This window comes from Microtus oregoni, unplaced genomic scaffold (assembly GCF_018167655.1).
Source record: "Microtus oregoni isolate MIOR12 unplaced genomic scaffold, Mior012 000033F_ref0000390, whole genome shotgun sequence".
Taxonomy (NCBI): Eukaryota; Metazoa; Chordata; class Mammalia; order Rodentia; family Cricetidae; genus Microtus; species Microtus oregoni.
In genome coordinates this window covers 23,136,058-23,147,154 of record NW_024543092.1, presented here as the reverse complement: position 1 = coordinate 23,147,154, position 11,097 = coordinate 23,136,058, and positions in this window count along the sequence as shown.

The window sequence follows — 11,097 nt, the reverse complement described above, 5'->3', positions numbered from 1 at the left end:
GCCATAGATTTTACAAATGGACACAAAAGCCAACTGAACAAAGCTCACAGGGGTTAGCCACTCCGCAGCGCATGCCTCTTGAAATTCCCTGGAGGCTTCTCTAAATAAAAATAGTTTATGCCTCTGTTTCCTGCCTAAATATGTGTTCTAAACACTCACATATATCTTTCTCTCTCTCCCTCTCTCTCACACACTCACACACACACACACACTCACACACCACATGCACACATGCATGAGCGCACACGTGCACACACATGCGGGCTTGCCATGTCAGGATTATGCATGTTAGAGGCCATTGGAAGAATTTCAGATGGGATGCTTGATGTTCAGTTATCACCGTTGTGAAGTCAAACAATTCATGCACAGAGCCTGCCAGGCGCTCATGCTATGGCCATGTGTGTTACCTGTGGGCACATGTAGTCCTCTAACCACCATCCACGTTCATCATCCCTGTGGCCTCTTTCCATTCTTCCTCCTCTTGAACACTCTATCGGGGCAGAGTTGCCATTTTTCCACACACACTTTTTTCTCTGAGTCCTTTGCCATAGAATTCTGGATCCCTGCACCATTGCCAAGACTCCTGTGTGGTTTTGACATGTCTTTCTTCTTCTCTCTTTACCACCACATGGGATTCTGGCCATTTCTGAAGAAGTCAAACTTACGTAGAAGGCATTCAATAGGGGGCAATGGACACTTGGCATTCCCTCCAGCTTTGAGGTTTAGGATTTTGTAGACGAGTCTTGCGTGTGAACAGGCGTGAGGTGAGCTTGATTCAGATCTACCTGTGAGAGGAGGGTAGGAAATGCATGTATGTAAACCCGAGGAGATCACAGAACATAGATTTGAATCATAAAGTCCTCTGGTATGGGTCTTAGATGGAGTTGCAAGCAGTGCTAATTTTATTTTATTTTTTTAGGGGAGCCTGGGAGGAAGTAACGCAGACATCACCTGGTGCATTGGGTGACTTCAAACACAGATATCTCAGCTGTGTGGGTGGGCTAGCCTGGTTTAAGAGGGTGGATCGTCCGTATGTCACAGAACACAGTATTCCTTACAGAGTAAACTTTCTGTCTCCTTCCAATGAGCTCTCCTCCTCCAGCGAGCACCCTGACAGGTCACCAGGGACAGAGGAGCTGCAAAGACTTGCCTGCACTACACAGAAGTGTACTCTAGCCAAAGGTGTTTCATGCATGCACGATCTCCAGCCCCTGAGTCACCGAGTGACATTCTGAGAATGGTATCATTAAGAGAAGCAAGTTTGGGGGCATTGACAGTGCACATGGAGACATGGATCTCACACTCTGCTGATGAGAACCCCAGTGCCCGCTGTTCTTGCTTTGGAAAGCCTTCCTGTCTAGGGTCCCTCCTCTCTCTCTCTCTCTCTCTCTCTCTCTCTCTCTCTCTCTCTTCTCCTTCCTCCTCCCCACCATCTCCTCCCCTGCCCTCTCTGGGCCCAGTTTCATAAGCAGTGGCCCCTCTGAGATGGAAGCCTGCTTGCTCTTAGTCTGTCTTCAGTGCAGGGAATGTAAAACAGGCTCACATGTCACACAGGACTGTAATCACAGGAACAAGTTAGGAGGCTCATTCCTTCACGTGACAAGAGTTTAATTAGCATTGCCTTAGACTCAGCCCGGGAAGCAGGGACAAAACCAGATTCCACTCTGGAGAAACTTCTCTTGTACACAGACAGTGGCAACTGAGCCAGAGGGCAACTGAGGCCACTAGGCAGTGGGGCAGGAAAGACAAGAAGGGTCAGCACCAGGGTCAGAGACAGAGGGTCAGGAAGACCCTGAGGGATGGCGTTCACGAATGCAGTGCCTACCCTGCAGGGTCAAGGTAAGTGGTCAGGTTTGGGATGTACTTTCTAGATAGAGTCTGCAGGATATGGTGATGAGAGAAAAAAAACAAAAAAACCCCAGAAGGTATGACCTGTCCCTACCTTACCTGGAGAGTGTCTGACTCATGGGTAAGAAAACAACATCCGGGCACAGGGTGTGTCAATTCTTTTTTTATTTTATTTATTTTTTATTTTTTTGAGTTTTATTTATTTATTTATTAAAAATTTCCACCTCCTCCCCTCCTCCTATTTCCTCCCCCTCCCCCCACTCTCCCTCCCTCTCCAGTCCTACAAGCAGTCAGGGTTCCCTGCCCTGTAGGAAGTCCAAGGTCCTCCCCCTCCATCCAGGTCTAGGAAAGTGAGCATCCAAATAGACTAGGCTCCCACAAAGCCAGTACATGCAGTAGAATCAAAACCCAGTGCCATTGTCCTTGGCTTCTTAGTCAGCCCTCATTGTCAGCCACATTCAGAGAGTTTGGTTTGATCACATGCTTGTTCAGTCCCAGTCCAGCTGGCCTTGGTGAGTTCCCATTAGATCAGTCCCACCATCTCCGTGGGTCGACGTACCCCTCGCGGTCCTGACCTCCTTGCTCATGTTCTCCCTCCTTCTGGGTGTGTCACTTCTTATACATTGCTGACATTCTATATATTTTTATTTTTTGCCTGGACAATATCGATAGAGAGTGAGGCTGGAATTCACAGGAGAGATGACGATGTTGGATGTTGCCATTGCAGAGGTGACCAGTAACACACAGAAGAGCCCAACTCTGCATGGTGGGGTGGAGGAAAGAGGCATTCTGGGGTCTGCATCCTCGGGCCTTGCTGGTTAATGAGGGTCAGGAGGAATGGGAGAAACCAGGAAAACATCAGGGAAAGGAAAACCAGGGCCCAGGGACGGACCAGGCTCTGACTATGACTGCGGTTCTTGTGCTGGGACATTTGGTTAGAGGAGGAATGAGGCCCATGGCCTGTACGAGCACAGGACGACTCCATGTGGATGATGGGACAGGAAGCATGGACTCTCTGTTGTGCTGAAATACGACATGAAAGCAATGACATTTTCTGGAACTTCAAAGTCATCTCTGTCCCCAAGAGTCTTCCCAGCCAGGTGACAAAGCCCACCCTAGGCACAGCGCCTGCACCTCGGGAGAGATGGACTTTTGTGTATCGTCCTCGTCCAAGGACTTAAAACAGATGTGGCCATTTTATAATCATGGCAGAGACACATGTAATTAACACAGAACAGACAGGCCTAAGGGGCCAAGGAGTGCTTATCTTTGGGGAGATGGTGGGGAGGGCTCTTGGGGCTCTGCTGGGGCCAAGCATTCTGTCTCTTGCACAGAAGAACTTAGTTATATGAGTTCAGAAGGCGATGCTAGGGATGGATTTGGGCCACGGTGGGCACACCACAACTTTACCTCCTTCCACGGGACAAGTCAATGCTTCTCTGGGACTGCTCAGCAGCCACAAGACCAGACTCGGGGTGGCTGTTACAGGGCTACCACATTCTTCCCAGCCTTCCCATGAGGGTATGTGGGCACCCAGGCCAGGAGAGAACTGAATCAGAACGAAACCCAGCAGGAATCAAGAGAGACCCAGCTCCCAGCCAGGCAGTCTGGAACTTGTGAAAACATGGTGCTCAGAAGATGTATCTCCATGTCCAAGTGCTCTTGGCAATGGCCTAGGGTGGTCCCCCTCCCTCGGCTCTGATGTTCAAGCAAAAAGCGAACACAGCTTCTAGTAGCTCATCCTCTCAAATGGAGGGGAAAATTAAAGACTGTAGAATAAATTGAGGATTTCCAGGTCACTAAAATAGCTAATCCAGACCCAGAAACTGCCTTGCTCTGCTACCTCCTGGACTAGATACACTAATCCAAATAATATATGTCAAACCCAGTCTCCTGTGTATGCCCATGAAAAGCACAAACTTAATTATACTTCATTTTTTACAGAATTTACTGGCATCTAGAGCTGTAAGATAATGAATAATTAATAATAAGAAAGAAAAATGACTTGAGGGTTGCATACCACCAGCCCTGCTAGAGTTCAGCCAGCATCTTAGGTATGACTTAGTGTATCTGAAATACATTAACAGTTAATCAACAGTCAGCGGTGCTGGCAACTGGGTGGGCTGATGGCCCACTGAGAAGGATTGCCCACTCAGAGCAAATTATTAGATGAGTCCTCTGGCCCCCAAGGAGATTCACTGCGTTGGCAGTGCTCAGGCCCCTGTCGTGGACGCTGGAAGGAGTAACAACAGCCTTAGCTGAGGGAGGAGTGTGGTCAGGATCGCTGGAGCTAGCAGAATAGTAAAGATTTATTCTAGAAACCCATCTGCTTTTGTGGATAAATACTATACTGTTTCCTGGTCCATAGCACAAAGAGATCCCAGGAAGCCAAGTCCCACCTCCAGAGGAGGCTAACGCCTTGATCGTGACAGGTGGGTCTCAGAGTCCCCAGGCAGTGACACTGAAGTTCCCAGGGCACAAATGAGCCCCTCTGGCACTCAGCTGCTAGGATCCCGGCTGCCAGTCTTCTCTGAGGTAGGGAAGGTCTTCCCTTTGTGAGGACAGTAGACTGCATTGCTAAGCAACAAGCACTTCTGCCATCCTGCCCACGTCCACCTAGTGGTATAGGGGACAGCACCCACTCTTGGCGTCTGGACCCGATGAGAGCCATTCCTGTACTTTTTAGGTTGGGTGTGGGGACAGATCAGCAGAACCTTCTGGAGAGGCAGAGGCTGGTCAATGAGTATGTACTGGCCTGCACAACACCGCAAACCCGAGTAAGGGCCTTAGCCAGAGAGGTAGACTGAGTCACCCAGGCTATGTACCTACAGGCATGCTTCAACCATAAATATGCATCTCCAGGATGCCCTGGGTGCTGGCCGTGCAGAGCAAACAGTACTGGAATTCATGGATGTGATAAGGAGGCCAAGGGGAGTGCTCTGAGTTCAACTCAGACCCTTTGAATAGCCAGTGTTTCCAGGATGGGTGTGGATGTTGGGTGCAGGGATGAACAAGGTGGCCTACTGGGACATCTGGCCATTCCCTTTAGGTACGTAGGAAGTGCCGCGGGTCCTACTAGGGAAAAGGAGGTGCTCCTTAGAGGAAGGGGGAGACTCAGAACTGTCCTCATTAATGTCCTCATCCATCCTCTGAACATTATATTGAGAAACTGCGACTCAGGAGGGCAGGGCCTAGCCGGAGGAAGCAGGTCTTTGAGAGACACAACTTGCCGTCCTTCTCCTGTCTGCTCCTCTATGTTTCCTGCCACCACGGGATGAGCAGTTTTGCCACACACTCGCCCTCCTGGGATAGTCTGCCTCCCCTTTAACACAAGCGAGCCAGCCCATCAGCTGTGGTCAGCAGCTAACATCAACCCTCCCTCCTCTCACAGTTCCTCCCAGGGTTTGTCACAGGGGTTGCCGGAGCCCTGTGGCTCGGATCTGTCCCCACTTGATGTCTAAATGGCTGAAGCTAAGCTGTGTCCACTGTGATGGGGTCACTGTGTTCCCAGGGTTCTCAGAGACCAGGAGACCCCACAGCAGACGTAGGGAGGAGGCTCTTACCAGAAGAGAAGGGCCACGCACCACCAAGATGCACACGACATGCAGACCACCCCAAGAGTCCAGAAAAGATGGCTAATTCATTTTTTTAAAAAAATATGCAAAGTGCAAATCAACCTTTTAGATAGGAAGGTGCATACCTTTAATTCCAACTTGGGAGTCTGCGGCAGGCAGATCTCTTTGAGTTTGAGGCCAGCCTGGTCTACACAGTGAGTTTCAGGACAGCCAGCCAGAGCTCTGAGAAACGTTGTCTCAGAAAACAAAATCACAAACAATAACAACAACAGAACCCACAAAAGGTATGGTTTTTCTGTCTTGTATTTTCATGTGCTAGATGCCAGCATTGAAAATGCTTAGTCTTTAAGTTTCCCCCTAGGGAGACAGACTTCCTGCAGTGGTGGAAGCTGCTTTTGGGGATCCAGTAACAGGCTCTCCTGGAAGAGCACCTCTGCTTACGTGCCAATTATTTCCCCTCTGAGTTCCTACAAGACTGAAGTTCACATCACATGGCCTTGCACTTGGGCTCGATCCAGGGCAAGAGGAAAGGCACCGTCTGCCTTTTAAGCGGAGAACATGCCAAGAAGATAAAAATGTGAACACAGAGAGGCCTCCCAGTTCTGATTTGAGAGCCTGTTTCGGGAGGAAGAAAGACTGAGAACTTGTCGCTGTTATGGACATCCTTGGCCTCTGGGTGTTGCCTCCCACCATGCGTTGCCCAGAAACCTCCTGGTCTGCAGATCTCCCCAGGGAGACAGGAAGCCTTGTGTTTCCCCGAGTTTCTTCGCATGGGATTCCACCTGCCCTGGATTACATCCAAGTGTGGGAAAGAGGGGCCCTTTCCCTTCCTAAGCCTGGAATGCTTGCAGCCAGGGTTGAACCAGATGCAAAAAGCTCATCGAGCCCGTAATCTTAACAATGATCTACTAGAGAACCTGACAACAGTGTCTACAGAGTCAGGGATTGATGTTCATTAGCGATGTCTGCGCTCTGGTGACATTCGTGTGGCTGACACGGGCAAACTGCATGTTTTAAAACGTGCGTCTGTCTATTGGCAGCATGCTTGAGGGTCCCAGTGCCTTCCCTTGCCATCACTGCCATACCGTTAAGTGGTGGTTCGTGTGTTCCTTGACACGAGAACAAGACTTGGGCACACAGTGGAATGCATCTGCATGACTTCTTTTGCAGGCAGGAACTGGTGACTGTCCTGGTTAGTCCCTAAGGTCTGGGTTGACATCATCCTGCTCTGAAGTGGGCCTTCAAGGTTTTGTGAGGATTCCTGGTGAGGCAGTCCCTAGCGAAATACCGCAATGGCTCTGGGTTCCTTCTCCTTCTGGGTCATAGGTGTAGTGGAGAGCTAGATACTCTTAGGCAGGTTTTATGTGGTGGTCTGGCCTTGGTCTCTGGGTATGCCCACACAGAGGCTTTCCATGTGAAGCTTTGGTGCCAATCCAGCTCTTAGCAGTGTGTGCTGGCAATGAGGCCAGGACTCTTGCACATGTTACACACACACACACACACACACACACACACACACACACGCGTGTGCGCTCGACCTGCTAACTGGCTCCCCCAAGAGGAGGCTGCTAGATTATACGAGTTGGAAATCACAAGGCCGTGGATATAAGGGCTTCGTGTCTTTTGTATTTGGCTCAGCCAGCTTATTGTAGCAGCAGGAAAACTACATTCAGAGTTAGCGGAGTCCCAGGCAAGCTGAGGATTTTGTCTCCAAACTAACATTTGCTAAGGGTCAAGAGAATGTTGGTGGCATCCCTGTGGCCAGCGCACCTGGCAGGAACACCTTCAGGGAAGAAGCTTCCTGTAGCTCACAGTTTGAGAGGGACTTTGGTACCCCACGTTGGGCAGGCATGGCAGGAGGGTGTGGCGGAAGAGGTGTGAGGCAGAGACAAGACACCGAGGCCACACACACAGATACTCCCCCCCAGATACTCCCCCACCACACACACAGATACTCCCCCCCACAGATACTCCACACACACACAGATACTCCCCCACCACACACACAGATACTCCCCCCAGATACTCCCCACCACACACACAGATACTCCCCCCACACACACACAGATACTCCACACACACACAGATACTCCCCCACCACACACAGATACTCCCCCCACAGATACTCCACACACACACAGATACTCCCCCACCACACACACAGATACTCCCCCACCACACACACAGATACTCTCCCACCACACACACAGATACTGGCCCCCCCACACACACAGATACTCCACACACACACAGATACTCCCCCACCACACACAGATACTCCACACACACACAGATACTCCCCCACCACACACACAGATACTCCCCCACCACACACACAGATACTCCCCCACCACACACACATTGTTAGTGGCTAAAGAGTGAGGTAAAAATCTGGGGTGTTTCCTGGAGATGCTAGGATCTGTGACATCTCTGTCTCAGAATGGAACTGTCTTCTGACCTTTGGGATTGGGGGTTCACTTTGGTGCCAGACTCCTGGCTTCTGCCCTCGGTAAGAGAAACTCTGTGGGAAAGCAGAGAAACTGCCGCAGAAGTGAGCAGCGGGTGAGAGTCACCAGAATGACTTGTGCCCGGGAGCGCTTACTCATGGCTGCCATGGGAATGTGCAGGGATCGGGAAGATGGCTCAATGGGTAAAGTGCCTGTCATACAAGCCTGAGGATCAGGGCTTGGGTCCCCAGAAATTGCGTAAAAGCTGGGTGGATGCAGGAACCCACCTGTACCTTCAGTGTGTGGGAGGGGAGGCAGAGGATCCCAGGAGCAAGCTGTCTAGCAAGACCAGCTGAAACTAGTCTCACTGGGTCAGTGAGAGAGCCAGCCTCAGTATCAAAGGTGGGGAGCAGTTGAGGAAGACACGTAGCATCAACCTCAGGACTTCACCCATGCACACACACACGTGTAAACACACATGTGCAAAAAACTGTATAAAATGTCTGACTCCGGTCATTCACAGAGGGCTGTGATGCCTGTGTTCTTCCTTCCTCGTTCTTTGGTTTCCTGGCTTCTCATTTACCCCATCGTGTGCAGGAAAGACAAAGCAAACAGGCCTTGTGTAGGTGAGGCGCTCGAATGGCCTTCCCATGCCTTTTGACCTGAAGAGGACCATGAGGGACCATGCAGATACTCAGACATCTGGAGAGACACCTTGTCCCAATCCTCCCAGCAGAGAAACCATCCCGAGGAAGGGACCCTTCAGACCAAGCCAGCAGCAGGTGTATGAGCCCCTCAGGGCTGCCTGCATGACCTTCAGTAGAACCCATTTGAGGAATGGGTTAAGGTGCTAAGTCAATCTCTTTTTTCTCACTCAGATTGAAGGGGTCAGTACAGATGAGCATATTTTCTTATGCCGTGCTGGCTGAACTGGAGTTCATCTCATTGGGGATAAATTGAAATAAGATTGGCTTTTCCTGACAGTAGAGGATGTGAGATATTGCCACAACTTAAGAAACAGTGTGTCCCCGGATTTGTCTGCACAATAACAAGGCATGTGCTGGGCTGTGTAACCTCTGGTCCAACAGATCTGTGATTGACAAGTTCAAATTGCTCATGCTGCCAGGCCCTGACTCTGACTGAAGAGACCAGGATGCATTCTGGGACATTCGCAGCAATCAAAACTGTGCAAGCCCCATGCTCAGCTTTCTGGGAAGCTGATAAAACAAGAGCAAATTCCTACAATAAGAGTGTGTGCTGGGAGTGGGCCATTCTGATCAGGGAGAGATGCATGTTTGCCTGTGGGCCTTGGGCCTCTTTCATCAGGCCCCATGGTTCCTGAGTGACAGGGATCCTTGCTGAAAGCCAGAGGCTGCCATTACCAGATCCTGTGTTCCCCTGTGGAACCCCTGGTCCAGACAAGACCAAGTCCTTATCATGACCACAACACAGCTATAACCCACACTCTGGTCTACACCAAAGACCATGCCACAGCCCCACATTATGGCCCATACCATCCTTTTTACATCATCGTCTTTACACCACAGTGCACACAATGCCCGCGCCATGGCTCATACAGCAGCTTCTGTAAGTAGATCTGGAAGCGTGCTGGACTGTTCAGTAACTTCTTATGAGGAACACCAGTCTTGCTTCTGTGGAAGAAGGGAGCATGCGTTTGCAGACTTGCACATCTCAAGGTGGAGCACAGCCATGCTGCAACACTGTACTCGTTTAGATCCTCAGCTGTGTTCTGAGGTGGGGGGGGCAAAACATGGGCAAGATCTGGCTTGAGTTTTCTGACTCTGTTTTCCCTGCCTGTCACATTGGTAACTTAGGCTCCACAGCACTTATGGACAAACCAGCTTAGGAAGCATTCCTGTTTCTTAGAGGTGGACAGTATTAAGTGGGATGCTGGCACCCAACCCAGGGCTTGCCCACTCTGAGGACATGCTCTACCACTGAGCTACACTTCTGCCAAAGAGAAGCATCTTGACTTTGACATGTCACTCATGATTATGACTGTGGCCCCTCTGTATAGGCACACCGCAATTTACAACACACACACACACACACACACACACACACACACACACACACAGAGAGAGAGAGAGAGAGAGAGAGAGAGAGAGAGAGAGAGAGAGAGAGAGAGAGAGGGAGAGGGAGAGAGAGAGAGAGAGAGAGAGAGAGAACTTGAAGTGCTTACTGGCTTACTGACACCATTAAACTCAGCTTGAAATGGCACTACGAACTGGATTAAATACTTTAGCAGTCACACAGGTCTCTTATTTTGTCCCTTGACAAGGTTGCAGCGATACTGGAATGCGTGCTGTGTTGATCCTGTCCTAGCCCAGTATCCTCAGCACCATCTGGAGGCAATCCTCCTGTGACAGTGGGCCTCACATTTGTGAAGATGGTTCCTATTCCGCTGAGGACACTCCTGTTCCTGAGTTGGGAGAGAGGTGGTGAGAACAGTTCCTATTCTGTTGAGGACACTCCCGGTTTCTGAGTTGGGAGAGAGGTGGTGAGCATGCCAGGTCTCCTTCGCCTCCTTTTTGCCCCTCCACCATTTCTTGTCCTCTGTCAAAATTCTCTCCTTTTCCAAGGACCACAAGCTCTTAAACCCTACAGAATTTCCACCCAGTAGCTTAATCATGTCACTTTGTGATAAACTACACACAAATGATGCTAACATTGTCAAAAAACCCAAACAAAACCACATTAAAATAGCCTTAATTCAGATATTTTGGAGACCCTGTCTAAGCATTTAAAATGTTTATCTTCCCCCAAGAGGTTTGCCATTTGTCTTTTCCTCTCTAGGTCATAGAGACACTGTGACTTCACTGTCAGATATGGGTTTCTCAAAAATGACCCTGATTCCCCTGGAAGTTTCAACGCTGGCCAACCTGGAATGCTGGAACTTATCCCTGCCCCCTAAGTGCCCAGCTCATGACTCCTGTCCCTAAGTGCCCTAGCTCATGATCCCTGCCCCCTAAGTGCCTAGCTTATGACTCCTGCCCCTAAGTGCCCAGCTCATGACCCCTGCCCCTAAGTGCCCAGCTCATGACCCCTGCCCCCTAAGTGCCCAGCTCATGACCCCTGCCCCCTAAGTGCCCAGCTCATGACCCCTGCCCCCTAAGTGCCTAACTCATGACCCCTGCCCCCTAAGTGCCCAGCTCATGATCATCGCTTTGTTTTTGGCAGGTTTCCTACAAATCCCTGTTTATTGA